This window comes from Callospermophilus lateralis, unplaced genomic scaffold (assembly GCF_048772815.1).
Source record: "Callospermophilus lateralis isolate mCalLat2 unplaced genomic scaffold, mCalLat2.hap1 Scaffold_63, whole genome shotgun sequence".
NCBI classification, from domain to species: domain Eukaryota; kingdom Metazoa; phylum Chordata; class Mammalia; order Rodentia; family Sciuridae; genus Callospermophilus; species Callospermophilus lateralis.
This window is the reverse complement of record NW_027514713.1, coordinates 18,397,877-18,411,561: the sequence shown is the minus strand read 5'-3', so window position 1 is coordinate 18,411,561 and position 13,685 is coordinate 18,397,877. Positions and strand designations below refer to the sequence as shown.

Below are 13,685 nucleotides of genomic sequence, written 5' to 3'. Positions count from 1 at the left end.
GAGAATATGGACACAATATATCTAAATTTCTGGGGCACTATGAAAGCAATCCTAAGAGGAAAGTTCATTGCATGGAGGAGTTTAATCTTTAAAAGAAAAAAAAAGTCAAGAATTAAATGACTTAACATTACATCTCAAAGCCCTAGGAAAACAAGAGCAAATTAACACCAAGAGCTGCAGAAGGCAGAAAATATTTAAAATTAAAGCTGAAATCAATAAATTTGAAACAAAAGAAATAATTGAAAAAAATTGACAAAACAAAAAATTAGTTGTTTGAAAAAATAAATAAAATTGGCAGACCTTTAGTCATGCTCATGAAGAGAAGAAAAGAGAATACCCAAATCACTAACATAAGTGATGAAAATAAAAATATCACAACAGACATTATGGAAATACAGAAGATAATTAAAAAATATTTTAAAAACTTCAATTCCAAAAAATAGAAAATATTGAAGGCATCAAAAATTTTCTAGAATCATATAATTTGCCCAAACTGAATCAGGATGATATAAACAATTTAAACATATCAGTTTTGAGTGAAAAAATAGCAGATGCCTTCAAAAGTCTACTGACCAAGAAAAGTCCAGGACCAAATGGATACACAGCCAACTTCTAAAAGACCTTTAAATAAGAACTAGTCTCAATACTCTTCGGTCCATCTCAGGAAATACAAAAAGAGGCAGAACTTTCAAACTCATTCTATGAGGCCAATATCATCCTTATTTTAAAACTAGGCCAAGATGCATTAAAAAAAGAAAAAAAGAAAAAAAAAACTTCAGACCAATATCTCTTAATGAACATAGATGCAAAAATTCTCAATAAATTCTGGCAAATCAAATAAAAAACATATCAAAAAGATTGTGCATCATGATCAAGTGGGATTTATCCCAGATATGCAAAGATGATTCAACATATACAAATCAATATATGTAATTCATTACATCAATAAGCTTAAAGATAAAAATCATATGAACATCTCAATAGATGCAGAAAGGGCATTTGACAAAATACAGTGCTTCTTTATATTCAAAACACTAGAACAAATAGGGATAACAGAAATATATCTCAAAATCATAAAGACTATCTATGCTAAGCCCCAGGCCAATATCATTCTAAATGGAAAAAAAAAATTGAAGGCATTCCCTCTAAAAACTGGAACAGGTCAGGGATGCCCTTTTTCACCACTTCTATTTAACATAGTTCTTAAAACACTGGCCAGAGCAATCAGACAGATGAAATGCACATAGTAAAGAAGAAATCCAATTGGCACTATTTGCTGATGATATGATTCTATACTTAGAAGACCCTCAAAGTTCTTCCAGAAAATTTCTAGAACTAGCAAATAAATTCAGCAAAGTAGCATGATATAAAATCAACACCCATATATCAAAGGTATTTTTGAATAACAGTGATAAATACTCAGAAATCTGAAACGAGGAAAACTACCCCATTTACATTAGGCTCATAAAACATAAAATACTTGAGAATAAACTTAAAAGAAGGTGAGAAATCTATGTAATGAAAATTACAGAACCCCACAGAAGGAAGTCAAAGAAGACCTTAGAAAATTGAAAGTTCTATCTTGCTCTTGGATGGGCAGAATTAATATTATCAAAATGGCCATACTTCCAAAAGCAATATACATATTTAATGCAATTACAGTCAAAATTCCAATAGTATTTCTCTTAGAAATATAAAAAGCAATCATTAAATTCATCTGGAAAAATAAGAGACCCAGAATAACTAAATAAATCCTTAGCAGAAAAAGTGAAGCAGGTGGCATCACTATACCAGACCTTCAACTATATTATAGAGCAATAGTAACAAAAACAACATGGTATTGGCACCAAAGCAGACTGGTAGACCAATGGTACAGAATAGAGGACACAGAGTCTAGCCCACAAAATTACAATTATCTTATATTAGACAAAGGTGCCAAAAACATGCATTGGAGAAAAGATAGCCTTTTTAACAAATGATGCTGGGAAAACTGGAAATCCATATGCAACAAAATAAAATTAAATCCCTATCTTCACTATGCACAGAACTCAACTCAAAATGGATCAAGAACTTAGGAATAAAACCAGAGGTCCTGCAACTAATAGAAGAAAAAGTAGGCCCTAATCTTCATATGTGGGATTAGGCCTCAACTTCCTTAATAAAACTCCTGTGGCACAAGAAATAAAATCACGAATCAATAAATAGGATGAACTCAAATTTAAAAAAAAATTCTTCTCCACAAAAGAAACAATCTGTGAGGTGAATAGAGAGTCCACATCTTGGGAGAAAGTCTTTACTCCTCTCATATCAGATATAGCACCCTTCTCTAGAGTAAATAAAGAACTCAAAAAGCTAAACACCAAAAAAAAAAAAAAAAAAACACAAGTAATACAATCAATAAATGGGTGAAGGACCTGGAGAGACACTTCTCAGAAGATTATGTACAATCAATTAATCCATAAAAAATGTTCATCATCACTAGCAATTAGAGAAATGCAAATGAAAACCATTCTAAGATTTCATCTCACTTCAGTCAGAATGGCAGCTATTATAAAGACAAACAACAATAAGTGTTGGCGTGAATATGGGGGGAAAAGGTACATTCATATACTGCTGGTGGGACTTAAAATTGATGTAGCCGATCTGGAAGTCAGTATGGAAAGCAGTATGGAGATTTCTTGAAAAATTGGGAAGGGATCCACCATTTGACCCAGCTATATTCTCCTCGATATATACCCAAAGGACTTAAACACAGCATACTACAGGGACACAGCCACATCAATGTTTATAGCAACACAATTCACAATAGCTAAATTTTGGAACCAACCTAGATGTCCTTCAATAGATGAATGGATAAAAAAATGGCATATATACACAATGGAATTTTACTCAGCAATAAAAGAGAATAAAATCAGCATTTGCAGGTAAATGGATGGAGTGAAAGAAGATAATGCTAAATGACGTTAGTCAATCCAAAATAAGCAAATGCTGAAGGTTTTCTTTGATATAAGGAGGCTGATTCATAGTGGGGTAGGGACAGGAAGCATGAGAGGAATAGTTGGACTCTAGATAGGGCAGAGGGGTTGGAGGATAATGAAGGGGGCATGGGACTATAAATGATGGTGGAATGTGATGATCATTAATATCCAAAGCACATGTATGAAGACAAAAATTGGTGTGAATATACTTTGTATACAACCAGAGATATGAAAAATTGTGCTATATATGTGTAGTAAGAATTATAATGCTTTCTGCTGTCATATATAAATAAAAAAATCAAAGCTCTACATCAATCTTAAAGACTGCTTTGTGATGTGTATTGTGTTCACATTTATTGAACTCAATTTTCCTGAAATGATTCTCTATAAAATTATACTATTTTGTCAAATTATATTCATGGACCTTGGGACAATCAATTCCAACAAAATCTCTTTAAACTAACTGCCCAAATTGTAAAAACTAATTCTATTCAAATAAACATGCCTATGGTTTTCACTTTCTTTTAAGGGTGGGCTACACACTTACTTGACCAATGACAAAAGTTAATTTCATGGTTTAATCACTACAGTCTGTTAACATATGGCATATTAGATATACTTCTCTTGTTAACCTTGTTTGTTTTCAAAAGTCTTATTAATTGTATACCTGAAGCTGAACAAAAAAAATTGTCTTAATAACTCAGATTGTTCAAGACTTAGAGTTGGGAACTGTTTCAGGCCCTGATCTTGGACCTACCTGGGGAGTCTTGCTTATTGTGCAGCAGGGAAATCCTAAAATAGAATGCTATGTTTTGGGACAAAATGTTGTCACAATATTGGCAAGTCCAATTTTGTTGCCTCTTTGACAAGGAGTATTTTCTCTGTAGGTGTAAGTTCATCAATTTCTAGACTCTTGGTGTCTGGATTCCCATAAGATGGTATGTTATGTATCACCTCTGGTCTATTGTGACTGTTTTATGTAAATTGGCATATATCCACTATAAAAGCTATTTTTACTGTACAATAAAGCAGATGTTATTCTCTGAAACCTTCTTTGAAGGAGTTTCTCCATGCCCTCAAGTATCCACAGTCGATGCTGGAAAATGGCAGGTCCCTCAGCAATTTTTTTTTGAATTTTTTGTTATTTTTTTATGTTTGTTTTTACTCTGTCAGACTCTCTGTATAGGTCTCTGTTTTCAAAGCCTGCCTAATCTTTAGGGAGACTACCAAGAGTTTAGCAAGATAGCTTCAAGTAGAAGTAGCACTTTCTATTTTTATGACAAACCAAGAAGCAAGTTTTATCCTAGCCATGTACTAGTATGTGATTTTGAAAATAATGTTTAACTCTCTTTGTTATGTATGGCCTCGTCCAAAAAGGAGGTCCACAGGAAAGGGTCGAGGAGAATGTGGCTTCAGAGTCACTAATCAAGACCTCCAGAGACCAAACAGAAAACAGGTCTGATTTTATTGCAGAGTTACCATGTATTTATACTCAGGCAGAGCTAAGCAGATTACAGGCAGCCACCAATGCAATGTCTGCTAACTTTTCTTGCAGCAACCAATCAATAAGTGGGCCATGGAGCAAGCACACGAACTGCAGTGTATGGCCCGGGGCTGTGCCTCTCACAAGCCAAGCCTAGCATGAGGGGAGTGGCCTGCCACTCAGAGGCTGTTAACATATGCCATGTATGCAGTAATCCATGCACTTTTTCCCACAACTCCCCACTCTGACTCTGCTGCAAAGATTTCAGCCAGCATTGCTGTTTTTCATTGGGTGGTCTTCACATGGTTACATAACCATCTCACAACAAAAGAAAATATTATCACTGTTATGAACAGTAGGGCCAGGGTAATAGCTTTATAAGGATTATTTAATTCAGCTATCAGGTTTTCCAATGTTCTGTGAATTCATGGAATCAAAAAAAGGTTTTCAAGATAGACACCTTTGTCTCATTGATTTTGACAATTGCCTTGGTAAGGTTATGCATAGTCATAAAATATTTAGCATCCCAAGCACCCTTAATATACTAAGAAAAATTGGAGAAGTGAAAGGTTACATTTGCATATTGGGTGACACAAATACTCTAAAATTTAGGGTCACAAGTGAGCCTTTGCAACTTAAACAGAATATCTAGTTTTTCCTGATAGAGGTCTAGTTCTTGCTGAATGACTAAGATAGCAGCTTGGGACAGTATATTTAGTCATTTAGAATGGCATAGTCTTTTGCAATTGTAGTAGACAAATTGTTTACAGTCTGAGCAGTCTAGATGCTCTGAGTGAGTAAAGCAGCAGCAGTGGTTGTGGCATCAATGGTGGCTACCAGAGCAATAATCCCAGTGATGAAAAGGCTAATTGCCTACCTTGTCCAGTGTAGTATCTCATTCAGAAGATTCTTCATCTCCATGTCCCATGAACTCCTCCACTGGAAGGTTCACTGGAAGCCAGACTCCTGGGGACAGTTTGTTCTGAGAATAAATATACATTTAGCTTTTATAGCATGGGTTAGACAATTTGTTAGCCAATAGGATATATTGACTGCATAAGGGATCTCTGTCTTAGTGATATTTAGGCCATCAGTATCATTGATTATTAGCATGGCAAAGGGTGGTGTAGCACAAGCTTTTGCATAGTGGGTATAAGCATAATTTGGCACAAAGACAAATCCATGTACATATAATATATATAGTATATTAAGGGTGCTTGGGATGCTAACTATTTTATGACTATACATAACTTTACCAAGGCAATTGTCAAAATCCATGGTCAGTGTATGGACTCAATAGAGCTGGATGCTGCCCATTTTATGAGTCTAGCAGCTAGCAATATTGGTTTGATATCCATCATGCCACACTGATTTCCTGCATACCCATTGGTAATGGCTTGTTCTATATAGCAGTTACTGCAGTAGCTCATGTGGTTTTGGGGCACATTAGTTATATTCCAGGGGGCTGCACCTGCCCAGGCACATAGATGTTGTTTTTCCCTAGAGAAGGTATGGCAGTAACACATTAATTCCATGCGATGTTATCATTATCAGAGAGGGACATTCCAAAAAGCATTGTTGGGTACATTGGTAGCAAGGGTTTTTTGCATTTCCCATGGGGCAGTCTATGGTTATAGGTAGAATTAACTGTAACTCTAATGTCAGTGAGAGATAACCCAGCATATGACTTCTTATAGTTATCTACAAGAGTTTCATTTGCAAGAGCAAAACAGAGAAGACTGCCTGGAATGTTGTAGGAACAGATAAAGCAAGGCCCTGAAGATATTAGGAAGCAGTTTTATTTGGCTGCAGCCAAGTTCAGAGAGCACAGCTTTTCTGTAATCAATCAATTCCGTGAACCCTGAGTTCAGGTAGTTTCAAAGTTTTATACCCAGCATGTAAGGGGAGAGGCTTACAAATTTACAGTCTACAGAAGTTCACATAAAAGCAGCATTTTCTCTCAGTGTTTTGGGCAAGTTATCCCTTCAAGTACAACACCTGAACAGTGGAGAGATTCTTTATCTCCCCTTTCTTTCCTCCCCCTGCCAGCTGAAACTATAGAGCCCAATTGGTAATTTCTCTTATCTTAAAAATGTAGAAATATCTGTGAAGCCCAGCTCAAGGACAGAGGCTTTCTTTACACATTTTTACAAACTACTATATTGGATATGTTTGTGAAAAACTAGTAAGGGGGTGTCCAGCACTTGAAGTGCTGGTATCTTCTTGGTCAGTGGCCAAGTAAACAGGGTGACACAAAAATAGAAAATTTATCTACATTGAACTCTTTTGCTGGCAGTCCTAAAAATAGCCATGGTAAAGATTTCTGGAGAAGACCAGTTAAGGATTTTCTTTGGAGAAAGGGGGTGCAACTTCATAATCAAGGTCATAAACTTTTGGTTGTGGGGATGCACCACCTTGTTGGCAATGTGGCTTCTTTGTTTGGCCTTTATATTAAACAGAAATATGGAAATGCCCCTGGGGGCTTGTTAGGGGCTATTGCCACCTCTGAATAAAGAATGACCAATATTCCCAGTGCCTTGCATCTTCTTTCAACTGATGGATTCATAAATTTTTATTCTTGGGCCTGACTCCTGCCCTCAGTCTGACACTGCAGAAAGGCCCAGTGCTGACTATGCATGAGGCACCTTGGAACATTCAAAGATTAGACTTAGCTCTTGTACTCAGTCCTTAAAAGGAAAGTCTGTAAAAAGGCATCCTTCTGTTAAATGATGCAGGTAACAGTGATATTGGAATTGGACAGCTTAAACCTAGTAGATACTAAGCCTTCTGCTTACCAACTGAACAACAAAGGATGGCAAGTGCAACCTGTGATGTAGGGAAGAAGGGTGTACCTGGGATTTGCTCATTCTTTACTCACATTCATTTCTTCTTAGTGTTCTTTGTGTGGCGCCACTTCACCTTTTTTGGGGTGTAGGCCCTCTTGTCAAGTCTGTCTTTGAGTTTCATAATTTCCTCTCTTTCTTTAGAGACAAGAGGTTGTTCTGGCCTTACCTGTAGCATCTGTGCTAATTGCAGGTGCCCTCACCTGGATCAGCTCATGTCTCCTCTTGCCTACAGATTACATCAAGGTGGAAACATGGACCCATGAGATCCCAACCACAGCTCATTTCCTGTAGATTCCCCATCTCCTCTAGTGCTCAAGCTTCCAGAAATGCCAAGTAGGAGTTCCCCAAAACTGAAGAATGGAAGCAATGTAAGTATCCATTGATGAGGAATGGATAAACATGTTGTACATCCACACAATGGGACATAATTCATCCCACATTATGTTAAGTGTAGTCACACAATCACAAAAGGACACTTACTATGTAGTTCTGCTTAGATGATGTATATAGAGACATCAAACTCACAGAAACAGAAAGCAGGGGACTGGATGATGGGCAATGGGTTGTCAATATTTCATGAGTGCAGAGTTTCTGTTATGAAGATGAATTCTAGCAATAGATGGTGGTGATTGTGAATGAACTGAGCACTTTTGAATTCTATGTGCACTTAAAAATGGTAAATATGGGCTGGGATCATGGCTTAGTAATGCAGCCAATGTTTATAGCAGCTCAATTTACAATGGCTAAGCTGTGGAAGCATCGTATATGCCCTTCAATAGATGAATTGATAATGAAACTTTGTTATATATACACAATGGAATATTACTCAGCCTTAAAAGAGAATAAAATTATGGCATTTGTAGGTAAATGAATGGATCTGGAGAATATCATGCTAAGTGAAGTAAGCCAATTCAAACAACAACAACAACTACAAAGGCTGAGTGTTCTCTCTAATAACAGAATGCTGATTGATAATAGGGGAGTGGAAAAAATGGAGGAACTTTGATGGGGAAAAGGGAAGGAAGGGATGAAAGAAAGCATGCGGAGAGAAAAGATGGTGGAAAGAGATGGACATCATTAACCTAGGTACATATATGAATTCACATATAGTGCATTGTTACATCAGGTACAACCAGAGAAATGAAAATTTGTGCTGAAATTGTATAGAAGAAACCAATATGCTTTCTCCTCTCTAGTCCAGGACTACAGACTTCTGGGTATGTCTCTAGCCATAAATAACTGCTGCTTTAAAGGAGACCTGACTGCATCCATCACAACCCCTCTGTCAAGGTGTTCTAGAAGAAAACATGAAGGTGATTCCTATCACTACAGCCTCTCAGAACAAAGATGTCTCTTTACAGAATGCAGAGTGGCTTCACCCACTTCTACAGAACTAGCCTTTAAAGCCTCCTGGGTCTTCTGGGCCTTGGGCAATGGGCTGTGTGAGAGAAAGCTGATTCTGATACCAGTGGGGAAAGGAGGTGAGAAAAGTGAGTGTCTGGCACCTAGATAACCTTCATCCTCCATCAAAGACTAAGTACTATCTCAGGGAGAAAGATCCTGGGAACAAGGGAGAAATGCCTTTCTGGCAACAATTGCTAAAACTCAACACCATAAGTAATAGCCCAAATGTGGTCAACTGGGTAGCCCTAAGGGGACTGCCTTATGTAGGTTCAAGGTCAGGACAGCCTGCTAGGATGGCTGAATCTCCTGCCTGGAGAAACTCCTTCCCAATTTCAGGTACTGCAATCAAAGCCCTCAGTGAACTGGAGGCAATAGAGGTGGAAGGAATTGAAATCCTCCAAAACCCGGGCATTGAGGTGTTTGAGAAATCAACCAAGGAATGTGGAGTGAGGTGAGGGTCAGGATCAGGTCTCAAAGATTCAGATTTGGAGGCCATTCAACTTCTCTGCATCTTAGATACTGGAGATACTGACAGAAAGTTGATTAGAATAGCCAAAGAAGAAGGGAATCACCCAAGAATTCAAGTTTTCTCCCCCTTCAGACTTTTCTCCCCACTAGGAAATGGCCTACAAAGTGTTCAGCTGCCAGGCAGGAACTTAGGAACACTTGTGATTGCAGGCAGAGAGTTGCTCACGGCTAACTTCACTTGAAGTTGTTTCTTTGTTTCAGAAACTGCTCTTTAGAAAAGGCCTTAAACCAGTCAAAGATACACAGCTGCTCTTCTAAGTGTCCTAGGGTAAACTTTGCTCACTATAACTCACTATAATGCTAAATTCTCTGTCCTAAATGAAGTGCATCTGCCATTTATTTGGTTTGCTTTGGTTTGGTACTGGGAATAGAAGCCAGGGATTCTTTACCACTGAGCTACATTTTATGGTAGAGATATCTCAGAAGAAAAAGAACAAGATGCCATCTGTATCATTGTGAGCCCTCCAGAAATCAATCTTGAATATTCTTGCTATTTTGTAATATAGAAATAGAATGTCCATCAGGAATGTGTATTACCTCATATGAAGAAAAAGACTAGTATGTAAAAGGAAACTAACTAGAATATATAAGAGATCACTTTCTACACTAAATGTTCAGCCTTCAGATAAGAATGCACTGAGGCTAGATGCACACAAATAAACACTGCTTCCTGATGAATACCCTGGTGTCTCCTGTCTGTGTGAGAATCCCATGCAACATTTAATTTTGTTTTTTCCTTCTCTTATCTTATCCTTCTATTTGCTGTATATATATAATGACCAGCTTGCTTAGAAGTGTTTATATCCTGTGAGAAGTGAAAAAAACATCTGCAAAAAGATTTCAAAGAACTCTTAAATAAATAGTTGTCTACAAAAACTGACATGAAAACCAACTCAACTTCTTTTTAGAAACATTACATATCATATACTATTTAAAAATAACTTATCAAAACTGATTTATGCCCATGTTCACAACTCTTCTCAAATTACTTTTTAAATGTCTAACACAAGAGGTTTTCTATGGAAATAATTCAGATGACTTCTATAGAAAGTGTCAACCTGGCTGAAGATGTAGCTCAGTGGTAGAGAGCTTGCCCAGTATGTACAAGGCTCTGAAGTTTAACCCCCAACACTGAAAGAAAAGGAAAGGGAGAAAGAAGAAAGGAAGGAAGGAAAAAGAGAGGGGAGAGGAGGGGAGGGAAAGGAATGAGTCATTAAAACAAAAGGGGAAGTGGTACAAATATAAATATATGGTGTACTAGCTCTTTGAAAATTTACAGAGCTGTAGAATTTTAGTTACATCTAACTGGGTGATATTATGACTGTATAGAATGGCACATAATAAGTTCTGCCTTAGCCTGGCCTAAACCAAATCAATTGGTGGGTGACCTGGAGAGGACTTCTCTCTGGTTTGATTGAGACAGTCTTGAACCTTTCCTGGTTCAGAATTTATAGCATAGTGAAGGGACCAAGACTTCCCTGGCAGGCAGTGTAGTGTGCTAGGCCCCTGAGATACCACAACCAGGGCTGCCCATGCCCATTCCCACAGCTCCTCTCCACCACTCACTGGTTCAAAATGGTCTGCTCCATTGCCTGGTGCAGGTTTTTTTCTGACCAAAGGCCTGAGAGTTCACACCCTGTTTTTTCATTGCTGGGCATGGTATGGTTGTGGAAGGAATAGCCAAAGTAGCCTTAGCATGATGGAGGGGCAAGAGCTGTATCTCAGACATACTTGGGGGTGGTCCTGGAAGAAGTAAGTAGGGTTGTGGTCTACCTTGCCTGAAGACGTGGAAACACACCCTAGTCCTTATGGCTGTCCATGGGAATTGGTGTTATGTACAGCTATTAGATTTTTGTTGTTCTCTTATTTTTGTGGAGAAGTTATCAGTCTGTGAGAAGCAGGCATTACCTTAGAGGAGAGAAAAAAACTTGCTCTAAAACTTTTTGGACTAATTCAAGAAAAATGTCAACTACTTGAAAATGTTAGTTTTATTCAAAAAGAGTATGAAGGCTTAGAGTCACCTTTAAAGGATGTCATTTTGGTGAAGGAGTAAGGAAAAGCAGAAAACTTGGAGGCAATATATGAAATCCTGGAGAGGTTCATGTCTAAACTTGAGGATGAAATACTCTTTCTAGGAAAAAAGCTAAAAGAAGGGAAAACTAAATATTCTCAACAGGATGAATTGATGCTGGGTATATCAAAAAGGATTAAGTCTCTAGAAGATGAATCAAAATCCCTTAAATCACAAATACCTGAAGCTAAAACAACCTTGAGAATATTTCAAATGAATAAAGAAAGAATTACAGTAGCAATAAAAGAGGCTTTGAATGACTTCAGGAAAGTCATGAAAAGCTTTTACAAGAAGTTGAAGTATGGAAAGAAAAGGTGAATGGCCTTACTAAACAGAAAATTACATTTGAACACTCTAAAGTACATGCAGAACAAGTTCTAAGAGACAAAAAAAATCTCATTATGTCTCTGACTGAACACTTACTACCGATAAAAGATTGGGCTCCTGTGCTTGAAAAAGTCCTAAGAGATGATGGTTACTTGGAATTGGAATTGAAAAGTGAATCAGAAATTGGTGCTCACTTAGAATATCAGCCAAAAGGGTCTTGGAAGAAACTAGTTTATGATGCTAAGTTAAAGGCCTCTTTAAAAATCTTAGAAAGAGATAAAAATCAAATTTATACTTTATTATCTGAAGTAATTGAAACAAAGGAAGACCTGATAGAACATATTAAAATCTTAAGACAGAACAAGCATCTTTGCAAGCAGAAAATACACAGTTTGAAAGTGAGAATCAGAATCTTCAGCAGAAACTTAAATTCATGACGGAATTATATCAAGAAAATGTAATGAAACTCCAAAGAAAATTAATAGGAGAGGAAAATTACCAGGTAGAGAAATAAGAAAAACTTTGCAAAGAGGAAGAAAAGATCAGCCGTACAACTAAACTACTGGAGACCAATAGAAAGTGAGCCAAAGATCTTTTTTTCTAAAGAGAGAGAGAGAGGGGGGAGAGAGACAGAGAGAGAGAGAGAGAGAGAGAGAGAGAGAGAGAGAGAGAGAGAGAATTTTTAATATTTATTTTTTAGTTATTGGCGGATACAACATCCTTGCTTGTATGTGGTGCTGAGGATCGAACCCGGGTCGCACGCACGCCAAGTGAGGGCACTACTGCTTAAGCCACATCCCCAGCCCCTGAGCCAAAGATCTTGAAGAAGAATTGGAGAGAACCATTTGTTTTTTATCAGGGGCACATAATTTACTAGGAGAAAAATGCTCATGGTAATGAGTTGGCAGTTTGGAATGCTGAAAGATACCTCAATAATTTAAGGAAAAAAATGCTCACACTAGACAAAAAAATTAACTGAAATAGAGTCACAATTTAAGCTTGTAGAAAAAGATCCTTCTGTGCTTGATGCTTCAAATACAGCCTTTGGCAAAGAGAATTCCCCAAATGGTCCCTCATCATTGGGTCAACCTTCATGTGGAATAAGACCTTCTCATTTGGAAAAAGGGTACATTTATACTCTCACCTTTGGTGCAAGTAGGAGGAGAAAGAGGTTTAAGGGGCCCAGAGAATCCTCTGGACCATCCAACTAGCAATGAAAGAAGAGAATCAAACTGTGATAGGTCAACTTATCTACAGAGAGCACCTTCTGACATAGGGCATCTGGAACATCCATGGGAACAGGCCCATAGGATAATGATCCCTTCACCAGGCCAACCATATTCTGACCCACATCTTCCTCTACAAAGGCAAGATGGATGTAATTCTAAATTTGGTAGATTGAATCAGCAGAACTCAGAAATTTAACTATGCTGTCTTTAGATAAAATGGATGGGCCTACATATTCAGAAATGGAATCTAGTAGAAATGATACCAAAATTGATCAAGGTGATTCCAATGTACCTGATTCATCTCTCCCTGCTGAAAATCAAACAACTGGCTCTGACTTTTCTTACCCTTCAATCAGAGGTCCATTGTTTTCTATGGATCCACGGAGTCCGTTCATGAGAAGAGGACCTTTTCTTCCTCCACGTCCTCCAGGAAACACTTATGGAGCATCTCAAAAATATATACAATACATACTTATATGTACTCTACCTAAATAATTGGGCTGTTATTATAAAAATCAAAATTCCCACAACTAAGAAGAATCCTCTTCTTGATATTTGAGCTGTCATAATTAAAGAAATAGTCTTTTTTATATGACTTATGTGGAAAAATATAGTGCAAGGGAATGAAACTGATGGGTATATGATTAAGTGTTTTATTTATAAACTTTTTTTAGTTGTTTATAGACCTGTACTTTATTCACTTATGTATATGTAGTACAGAGAATCAAACCCTGTGCCTCACACATGCTAGGCAGGAGTTCTGCCACTGAGCCACAACCTCAGCTCATGATTATGTTTTAATAACCACTAACAATAATA

The 13,685-nt window shown here is 37.4% G+C and overlaps 1 pseudogene; it reads left to right on the top strand.

The window, feature by feature from the left end:
• The first annotated feature begins 9,004 nt into the window (after nucleotides 1-9,004).
• On the top strand, nucleotides 9,005-13,361 carry LOC143389640 (melanoma inhibitory activity protein 2-like; annotated as a pseudogene).
• Nucleotides 13,362-13,685: the final 324 nt, after the last annotated feature.